Source organism: Dromiciops gliroides, chromosome 2 (genome assembly GCF_019393635.1).
Source record: "Dromiciops gliroides isolate mDroGli1 chromosome 2, mDroGli1.pri, whole genome shotgun sequence".
NCBI lineage: Eukaryota > Metazoa > Chordata > Mammalia > Microbiotheria > Microbiotheriidae > Dromiciops > Dromiciops gliroides.
This window is the reverse complement of record NC_057862.1, coordinates 246,871,931-246,883,236: the sequence shown is the minus strand read 5'-3', so window position 1 is coordinate 246,883,236 and position 11,306 is coordinate 246,871,931. Positions and strand designations below refer to the sequence as shown.

The 11,306-nt window shown below is 37.5% G+C and overlaps 1 long non-coding RNA gene across 1 annotated transcript; it reads right to left on the bottom strand.

Annotated features, from left to right (window-relative positions):
* Positions 1-8,748: 8,748 nt before the first annotated feature.
* Positions 8,749-10,866, bottom strand: LOC122740599. Its single transcript, XR_006354761.1, has 3 exons — positions 10,782-10,866; positions 9,024-9,046; positions 8,749-8,847 (listed from the first exon to the last, which is right to left on the bottom strand). It is a non-coding gene; the product is annotated as an uncharacterized LOC122740599 (long non-coding RNA).
* Between the last annotated feature and the right edge of the window lie 440 nt (positions 10,867-11,306).

Sequence of the window (11,306 nt, the reverse complement as noted above, 5' to 3'; positions counted from 1 at the left end):
GAGAACTAGGCCTGAAGTCAGGAAGACCTGAGTTCAAATTCAGCCTCAGATACCTAGCCAGTCACTTTACCTTTGTATCAATTTCCTCGACTGTAAAATAGGGGTAACAATAGCACTTATTTCACAAGGTTGTTTTGAGGGTCAAATGAGATATTTGTAAAATGCTCAGCATAGTGCCTGATACACAGCCGTTGCTTAAAAAAAAATCCCTTTCTCCTCCCTTCCTCCATTAAATTTATTTTTTGGATATCACATTGCACTGCTGACTCATATGAAGCTTGCAGTCCAAAAAAATCTACAATTTTTTTTTCAGAATAACTGCTGTCTAGCCAGCCCTTTCCAATTTTATACCTGTTAAATTGATTTTTTTGTACATAAATGGAAGACTTTACATTTATTCCTATTGAATTTCATTTTATTGATTCAGCCCAATGTTTTAGCCTATCAGACACTGTTATCCATTATGTTAGCTGTCACTCTCTTCTTTGAATCATAGGATCAGAGATTGAGAATTAGAAGGGACCTTAGTGGACATCTAATTCAATCTTGTAACATGCAATTTGATAAGCATATCATACGTGCCTTTATCCAAGTCACTGATAAAAATGGTAAACAGTACAAGGCCAAGCACAGATCCCTGTTATTTCGAGCATAAAGGTTACTCTCCTTTGTGGAGAAAATAGAAGCAAAATAGGAGTTGAGAAGCCCTGCCTTCATCGTCTCAACCACCTCAAAGACCCTTGGGTCCAGTCCTTTTTTTGAACCTTCTTTTCCTCTCAGGTAATCAATCACACATCTCCTTTTGTTGTCCTCAACTTCCCTCACTGATTCTCTCATCTCCTTCTGAGACTTAGCCTTCCTGATACTGTTTTTATAGAGCTGTGCTTATATCTATCTGCTTGCATTTTTTGAAAACTTCTTTTTGAAACCTCAATTAGTTGATGAGTTTCCTGTACATTCGCGTCAATCTCTTTAGACAAATCACATTTTTCTTGCTTATTGAATTGTTTCCCTTTGTATCTATTTTACTAGAAAATAAATACCAACTTAAGAATCTTTGTTCTTTCTCCACCAGAAAAAGAAAAGGGAATGTGATGATTATAATTTCATAAGTATATTTTGACACAAAAGTCACCTACCATTATTGCCTTGTCATATTTTCCCATTCCAGTAGAAATGCTGCATTAAGGGAGACTCTGAATGGAGTTTCCTCCATCACATTCCTCCTTGGGGTAAATGTAAGTGAATTGAGTTTTGTAGATTACTAAAATGGACTAAAATAATAGTATCCTTTTTAGAAATAGTCAACAAAGACTTATCAAGTGCTTTATTAAGTATATAAAGATTTATATGTGCAAGGTATTGTGCTAAGTGCTGTGGATTTAAAGAAAGGCTAACCAAAGTAAATGGTACAGAAATTATACTCTAGATTGGAGACCACACCCTTGTTCTTGTAAAGAATTAATTATTATCTGAAGTTTTTATGCCTCGGCGTGCACTGGCCTGGGGCTCCACCATGGCACTGGCACCTCATGTCATCACCACTCGAGGAGGCCTACATGGGCCTGGCAAAATTATAATGATTGGAAGCTTAGTGAGGGCAGTCATGTGACTGTCAGAGTGGCCATCCAATTGGCTGGGGACTGTGGGGTTTCTGGGATTGGGGGAGGAGAATTCGCCATTCTAGCTGGATGCTGGAAAGTGACAGGAGCTCTACTGTGTATTCTCAGCTGATTCCTGGGTGGTGGTATTTCTTCAGGTTGTATAATTTCCCTTTCCCCATTTTATTTCCTTTCCCTTGATCCTACTGATCCTGTTTGTGTGTGTGTTTTTTAAAGTTAGTTCTTGTTAAAATAAATCCTATTCTGTTTTTGAAGAAGGCTGCCAGTCTCCTTTCTTGCCCCAATAGTGTGGTGAGCCGCTTAGCTAACACTCCCCAATTAAAAATTGGTCCCCACATTCTTTATATTAAGGAAATATGCCAAGAGTCTATTTGTTTAATTTTTTTAAAAGAATATCTTATTTTCCCACAATTACATGAAAAACAATTTTTAACATTTGTTTTTTAATTGAGCTCCAAATTCTCTCCCTTCCCTGAGACAGCTAGCAATTTTATATAGGTTATACATTTGAAATTATGCAATTATGCAAAACATTTACATATTAGTCATATTGTGAGAGAAAACAGACAAAAATGAAAAAATAAAGGAAGTGAAGAATAGTATACTCCAATCTCCATTCAGACTCAATCAGTACTTTCTCTGCAGGTGGATAACATTTTTCATAATGAATCTTTTGGAATTATCTTGGATCATCGTTATCGCTGAGAATAACTGTCATTCACAGTTGATCATCATACTATATTGCTGCTACTATGTACAGTGTTCTAGTTCAGTTCAGTTCACTTTGCATCAGTTCATTTAAATCTTTCTGGGTTTTTCTGAAAGCATCCTGTTCATAATTTCTTATAGCACAATAGTGTTCCATTACAATTATATACCACAACTTGTTCAGCCACTCTGTAATTAAAAAAAATTTTTTTTTTTTTTTTGGTGAGGCAATTGGGGTTAAGTGACTTGCCTAGGGTCACACAGCTAGTAAGCATTAAGTGTCTGAGGCTGAATTTGAACTCAGGTCCTCCTGACTTCAGGGCTGGTGCTCTATCTACTGTGCCACCTAGCTGCCCCCATTCTGTAGTTGATGGGCCTCTTCTTGATGTCTAATTCTTTGCTGCCACAAAAAGAGCTGCCATAAAATTTTTCTACAAATATGTCCTTTCCCTTTTTAAAATCTCTTTGGGATGCAGTAGTGGTATTGCTGGGTCAAAGGGTATACACAGATATATAGCCTTTTGCCATAGATCCAAATTGCTCTCTAGAAAGAGTCCATTTCTAATTCCTATATCCTATCTGCTTTAGCTCTTTGTGAATAATCTTTTTCTTTCCCCTACTCCATTTCTGGGTGAGTGAGAAAGTAATAGACAAGTTTGTTGATATTTTGCTTGTTATGTTCTCCTTTTGCTGGTGGTAGTGTGTGAGGTGTTTCTTTGGGTAGGTGTCATGATTGGGGCAGGAAGAGGTAAGCCAATCACGTCCTATTATACTTTTTTCATTCACATAAGAGGTCTGTCTTAGAACTTTTCAAATTGATCTTTGGGTAGTCATTTGGGTCTTTCTCCTAGATGATATACTCTTTTGTAGTAATATGTATCAGAAAGATGGAGGACCCCAAAACACATACACTGGTGCTGGCTCAGGGGCCAGTTTTGAGGTCCTCCATCTTTCTGATACATATTACTACAAAAGAGTATATCATCTAGGAGAAAGGCCCAAAGATCAATTTGAAAAGTGCTGGTATGAGCCATGAGTACACTTGTCATACAATCAGACCAGCATAAACTGATGGACAGAAGAGTCATAGAACACACTCTCCCATTCCAATAGAAAGGCTGCATTAAGGGAGATTCTGGCAAAAGATTTAACAAAGAAAAATCATGTCAAGCTCATCTAAGGATGAAAAGGGAAGAAGGATAACAAACAGAAGAGAAATGGAAATGATCTATAAAGATTTACATAACAAACGGTTTTCATCAGCAGCAGAATCACTATATTTGGACCGTACCATCACAGTCTCAGATGTATTCATAAGGGAGGTAGAAATATCATGAAGGAGAGCAAAGATGTGAAAAGTAGGTGGATTGGACTAAGTATATACATGGAAGAGATCTGTGGTACCAAAGGATCAATATGGAAAGTATCTGAAGGAGAAGAAGGTACCAAAAGAGTGAAAAAACTTGTGTTTTCTTTAATAATACTAAAAAAGGTGACCTAGGAAGCATCAACTGCCAACTGAATATGCCTAGTTTCCCCTCTATATAACGTATTTATGTGAAATGTACACATAAATCAAGGCCATCCTCTGTAGGGTATTCCTAGGAAACAAGGTTTTTGCAAGCAATATTTAATAATGGACCACATCTTTATTATTTTGTCATTGACTCTAAGGTATAGGGAGTATAAAATTTCATTGTGCTCATTTTCCATTAATTATGAAAAAGGGTTTTTGATTTGGTAGAGTAGAGTAAAGGCTCATATCCAACAAAATGCCTTTCAGATGTACATCAAAATAATTTAATATTTTTAAAAAATAACAGAAATAACACTGTTAAATGACCCTCTGTTTACAAACACATGATTAGGTATACTATGGGGAACTATATGCTCACCAACTATATTTATTACTGTGATGGAAGAGATCCAGAAGAGAGTCAAAGTTAAAAATGGATCCTTTTGTAGCTGGGGAGATCTTCTGGGTTTTTTGTTTTGTTTTGTTTTATTTATTTATTTATTTTTTGGTGGGGCAATGGGGGTTAAGTGACTTGCCCAGGGTCACACAGCAAGTAAGTGTCAAGTGTCTGAGGCCAGATTTGAACTCAGGTCCTTCTGAATCCAGGGCCAGTGCTTTATCCACTGCACCACCTAGCTGCCCCCAGGGTTTCTTTTTTGTGAATGACATTGTGCTTAGTGCATCAAGTCCCAAAATTTTGCAGGGACTCCTGGAAGAGCTTAGTAACCACTCGAAAGAATTTGATCTACCATCAATAAGTAAGGCAACTAAAACGCATTTGAGACTCCATCTTATACCCATCAGATTGGCAAAGATAACAAAATATGGGAATAGTCAATGTTAGAAGTGTGGAAAGACAGGCACACAAACCACTTTTGGTACAGCTGTAAATTGCTTCAGCCATTCTGGAATGCAGTTCTGAATCAATCAGTCAATAAACATAAAGTAATTGAAATGGGCATACTCTTTGACCAAGATAATACATTAATAGATACATACCTTAAGGATAAAATGAAAAAGAAAAGAAACAATATATATAAAAATATTTATAGCAGCTCTCTTTGTAGTTGTAAAGAACTGGAAACAAAGTAGATATACATTGAGGACAGCTAGGTGGCACAGTAGATAAAGCCTTGGCCCTGGATTCAGGAGGACCTGAGTTCAAATCTGACCCCAGACACTTGACACTAGCTGTGTGACCCTGGGCAAATCACTTAACCCTCATTGCCCCACAAAAAAAGAATACTAAAGTAGATATGTATTGATTGGGGAAAGGCTGAACAAATTGCAGTATGTTAAGTTATGGGATATTACTACACTATAAGAAACAATGAACTTAAGCTGGCAAGACCTATATGAACTGATGCATAGTGAAGTGAACAGAACCAGGAGAACATTGTACAAAAATGTTGTTCAATGAAGAACTGTGAATGACAACTATTCTCAGCAATACAATGATTCAAGACAATCCTAAAGGACTAATGATGAAGCATACTTTCCACCTCTGAAAAAAGAACTGATATTGATTGAATACAGACTGAAGCATGCTATTTCTTATTTTCTTTCATTTTAAAATTTTATTCATCTTCTTGTACAAAATGACTAATATGGAAATGTTTTACATAATTGTACATGTATAACCTATATCTGTTTTTTTTGTGTGAGGCAATTGGGGTTAAGTGACTTGCCCAGGGTCATACAGCTAGTAAGTGTCAAGGGTCTAAGGCTGGATTTTAACTCAGGTCCTCCTGATTCCAGGGCTGATGCTTTATCCACTAAGCCACCTGACTGTCCCACTTATTACAAATTTTAAGGAATTATTATTTTTCAGTTAATTTCTGTAGTTCATTTTTGATTTGGCCAATTTTACTTTTTAAGCAGTTTTTATTGCACTGACTTTTTATTTAGTTTTATTTTTTTCTTTGTGTTTTCTTTGTCAGGATTGGCTAAATTGATGTAAAGTGAACAGAGCCAGATCATCAACTGCAGTAACAGCAATATTGTATGTTGATCATCTGTGAATGACTTAGTTATTTTCAGCAATACAATGCCACAAGACAATTTTAAGAACTTATAATAAAAAACATTACCCATTTCAAGAGAAAGATCCAAAAGAATCTAAATGTGGACTGATGCATAAGTTTTATTTGTTATTTTTTTTTTAGTGAGGCAATTGGGGTTAAGTGACTTGCCCAGGGTCACACAGCTAGTAAGTGTTAAGTGTCTGAGGCTGGATTTGAACTCAGGTACTCCTGACTCCAGGGCTGGTGCTCTATCCACTGCACCACCTAGATGCCCCCGATGCATAGTTTTAAAATTTTCTTTTTTAATTTTTGTTTGCTTTTGTAACATGGTTGAAAGAGAAATATGTTTTGCCCGAGTGCAGATGTATAATCTAGAGCAAAATGCTTGCCTTCTCAAAAAAAGGGAAGAAATTTGAAAGTCAAAAGAGAGGGGAGACAGAATTCAGAACTCAAAAATGAAAAAAAAAAGAATTTTAAAAATTGGATTTACATGTAATTGAGAAAAATAAAATTAAACCCCCCCTTTTTTAAAAAAGAAAATATATACCTTGGAGAATGAAGAAACATATATGCACACACTTATGTGTGCATATATAGAAACAAATATGTATGCAAATATATGTAGATATGTGTATGTAGTGTGGTAAAAAGTTTTAACAGTCGGTTAGGTAATGGAGAGACGCCAGTTATTTTTTTAGGACCACCCTTTTGGGGAGGAGACCAACAGCATGAGCTACGCACACCAGTCCGCCTGCGACGCATGCCAGATTGCCTGCTGAGCACTCGACTTCCGGGGTGCGAGCTTAAAAGGCAAGGAGAGAACGGAAGTGGGGCCTTTTTTCCTGCTCCGCTGGTCTCCTGGCTGCGCTGCACGGACAGATGCTGACTGGAGTTTGACTCGGCCCGGCTCTCGGTTAACAGCATGCGCTTGACTCGGTCTCTCTCCCCAAAGGTGGCCTTGGGTTTTGGTGAGTTTTATACGGAATATAGACTAAGCCTAGACTTAAGACGATTTGTATTGTATTTCTACTTTCCTATCCTTCTAATCAACATCACCTTGTGACTACCATACAATAAAAGCTCTAACTAGAAAACCAGAAGCTTCTTCCATTTACTAGTCTGGGAGATAAATTAAGGGAAAGGTTAAGTAGGGGAGATTTATGATCTAATATCCAATTTTAATCTCACAGTAGGTACACACACATATATAAAATATGATAGATTTGATGTAGGAAAATAATAAGTTTTGATGGAAAATGATATTGATACCAAGTACAAAGATCAACTTTATTGTCATTGTTTTTGATAATCATGCTATAAATTTATTGACCATTTCAACATGAGTTCAAATGAATAGAGAGTCTTTTTTAGAGTCATTTCCAGTCACCAGTCACTCGTTATTCTGGGAGATATGCTGAGTGATGCAGGAATTCCTTTTTCATTATGTAGGGAAAGAGCAAAGTAAGGCCGAAGAGTCCCTTGAAAGATGATGTCTGGGGCAGTATAGAGAACGGTTTCTTCTATGACATTATAAAATGCTATGTGTCCATTTTCATAATCAAGAAAAATGCCTATCTTACCTATGGACTCACACAAAAGAGAGCCATGTTGTAATTTCCTGATGAAGAAATCATTTAAATATCTGTAGCCTCCTAGGGCAGTTACATCCTCAGGTAATATGGAGAGGTTCTCATTTTGGTTGCCTGAATCTTTACAGACACCTACTAGCCAGTCTGTATTATCTCCCAACTCCACTTCCCAATAGTGTTTGCCTGAGGTAAAGGTCTGGGTCCCCAATATAATGAAAGCATCCTCAGTTCTTTCTTCATTCTCAGGCATGTCCCGTGGGATGCTAGCACACTTGACATGCTTCAAATCTTCAGACAAGACAAGATGAGGATTTGATGTTTCAGGATCCAGACTTATATCTCCTAGAGAAAAGGGAAAAAATGGATAATTAGCCTTGGATTACAGATGTTGTGGGTTAAAAACAAAAACGAAGAAAAATTCTTTAATCCTGAACAATCTCACACTATGAACTCAAGTCAAGATACATATGGGATTATATAAGAACTCTTGAGGAGATTATCCTCCTCTTGACACCTATACTTGGACAATCAACTTACCTTTCCAGTAGCATAGTCTCATTGTATGTAAAATAAAGGGATATTCTAGGTACATGAATTTACTGCTGGAACAGCTGTAAAACAGTCCAGCTATTTAGGAAAATGGCTCAGTTCATGAGTGAAATAAATAGGATCATTCAGGACCGTTGAGATACCAAACTGGAAAACCAGAAAGCACCTTGGTAACCACGTGAGAGTAGCTCAATGGCATAGTGGATAGAGTACTGGGTGGCACAGTGCTAGAGCATCAGGCCTGGAGTCAGGAAGACGTGAGCACAAATTTGGCCTCAGATCTTTACCAAGGGAGTGATTATGGGGAAGTCACTTAATGCTGTTTGTAAAATGAGCTGGAGGAAAAAATGGCAAACCACTCCATGAATTTTGCCATGAAAACACTAAATGGGGCCACAAAGAGACTGATACAACTGAAATGCCTGAATAAATCATATGAAGGTTGAAATAAATTATATGGGATAGCTATTGTTTGTCCTTCATTCTCAAAGAAGTGAATTGGATTTAAATGAGGGAGGGCTGCTCAAAGTCATCAGCCTCACTGAATTGGCTCACATAAGACAATTCTCCTCAGGAACCCTCTGGGTTCAGTGGGAAGATATTGAACAGGATATGTGGAGATGACTTCTATGGGATAGCAGAACCTGAGGCCATTTGTATATGATAGCACACTGAGCAAATCCATCGCAAAGAACATAGGAATTTCCCAAATGTCAATGGAGAGTAACATGAGTAACTTACTCTGGTAGTTCATGAGCATTTTTCTCAATCCAGTAATTGGGTAGGTGGTCCAGGTAGAGAAATCAAGCTTCAGTTCTTGAAGTAGCTGCTCCTCATTCCTACAAACAGGCCACAGTTAGTTACATTTGTTCTATTCAGAGTTCCAGAGCCCTATCTGGATCAAATCCTTCAACTGTGTTCCAGCAGAGTAGATCCCAATTTGCCTCTTAAAAAAATCACATTCCCCCACTGAACCTGCATTTTCAAATTAGTTGAACAGAGTATGGAAACTTACCTTTCCAATGGAATATTCATAACCTGAGGGGAGAAAATAAAGAGATTTAGTGTTCTGCTCCTTAGTCTATTTTTAAACTATTGTCTTTTTCATAGAACCCAGACACACTTCCCCATAGATCTGCGACTCCCTTAGAACTCTTTTCCAGAGACATTCCCATATGTGCACAATTTAAGTCTCTGTAGAATTGTTTAGAACTAGCCTTTGGTTGCTCTTTGATTGGCCTTATGCCTTTGCCGATGAAGAAATGAATTCATTGTGCGAGCATTGCCATTCTACACTACTGCTCTTGTCTCCACCTTCCTTGAACAAAAAACTCATTTGATAGAGTCAACTTTTACTTACTCTGAATTAGAGAAGAGCTAATGAGGAAGATGGAAAAGGTTTGGGGGTCTCAGAGACTGAAGTTAGTCAACCTTCTTTTGTATGATGTGAATATAAAATGTGGGTTCTGAGACTGAAGAAGTATGGTCTCATCTTCAAAAGATTGAAATTTGAATAGAGCCCAGACTGAGGTTTGGTTCCAGGGTACTTTTGGTAATGAGGTATTAACTGTCCAAGCACCATCCTGCATTGGAAAGGTAATGCTGTACTGATAATTTGGGGGCGGAGGGTAAAAAGAGAACCTTAGAGTTACAAAAGACCTCAGAGGTCACCTAAGCCAACCCATCATTGATGCAAGAATGATGTCTAATGAACTTCACAAAAATGGTCAATCAGCTTCCTTTGAGAGACTTCCCATAGCAAGTAACTTACTACATCTAAAGGCAGACAAAATTACTTTGGACAACATCTCTGTTGAGTGATAGTCTGACTTCATATAGGACACAGAGCCATGAAGACACAATCTTAGGCATTACTTCTTCTTATGATATATGTGTGGTCATAGGGCATCCTCTCAATTTCTCCAGATCTCACTGTCCTCTCTATAGGACTGAGATTCTAAAATCTCTCTAATCTAACTCAAAGAATGACAGTGAATCACAAATAAGATAATGACAGTTATGTTGGAAACTCAAAAGCACCAAACTCCTAAGAATAATTATGTAATCATGCCTGTGTTTTTTTTTTTTTGTGAGGCAATTGGGGTCAAGTGACTTGCCCAGGGTCACACAGTTAGTAAGTGTTAAGTGTCTGAGGCCGGATTTGAACCCAGGTACTCCTGACTCCAGTGCCGGTGCTCTATCCACTGCGCCACCTAGCTGCCCCTCTGTTTTTTTAAATAGAATCCATTTGTTCTTTTTTCCCCCCTTCTTGTATGTAGAAGACCCAGTGTAATAACTCAGTGATATAGTAAAGTACTTGAATAGACATCTAACCTCCTACCTAAAACTTCTGTAATTCTAGATATTCTCAGTTGTTAAAGAAATGCCCTGGGACATCGAGTTCAAACTTTTCTTCCATCCAGGACATTTTCTTCTTGACCCATTTCACATCCTTAATGTGCCTCCTCAAATTTTGCCTCACAAAGACATACCAGTTCTCTAGATTAGTGATTCTCAAACTTTGAGAGAATTCTGTAGAAATTTCCCAAGCCAAGAATGGGCTCTCTCCACAACTCTGCAAATCCTTGAAGATATAACTTAAGTTTGCCATTCTCCTTCAGTTTTTCCTCATTCTATCTAAGGAAAAGCTTGAACTGACCCACTCTACTAACTAGTCCTGAGGCCCTTTTCTTACTATCCTATGGATGAAAGGGCAAGTACCTTCTATTCCTCATTTCTAAAGAAATTGTACCCGTATATTTTACACACTCACCTGGATCATTTCTGATGGTGTCTTGCCCAAACTCCCCTCTACTTCTAATAACATTCTTTGCACATTTTGGAGCTCTTGTGATATTTTGGCCTTGTTTGCCTTATGTTTTGCCATGTTGTTTTTTAATTGCTTATTCAGTCTTTCCAGGTATTGATTTTTTTCACTCTGTAAAAACTTGTAAATCTTCTTATATTCAGCTATAATTGTTTTTTTAAAAACTTTTACATCCTCCTGTAGAAAAAGAAAGTAAGATAAAGAAAGAAGTGAAAAGTCCATAAGAGAAGAGATGAGTGGCAAACATTTGTGCTCTCTATTTAATACTAGTAGATATCTAAGAGGCTTCATGAACTTGGGTACTAGGTGCAGCTTTATTACTGCTAGGCCCACATCTCCCATTTCAGTACTTTTGGGGTAGACTATTTCTGGAAGGTCGTTTTCTTAAGGAGTAGGTAATGATGGAAATAATAGAGAGAAATATCCCATAAAGGAAAAGTTCTCAAAAATCCATCAGAGATAATTTTCTCC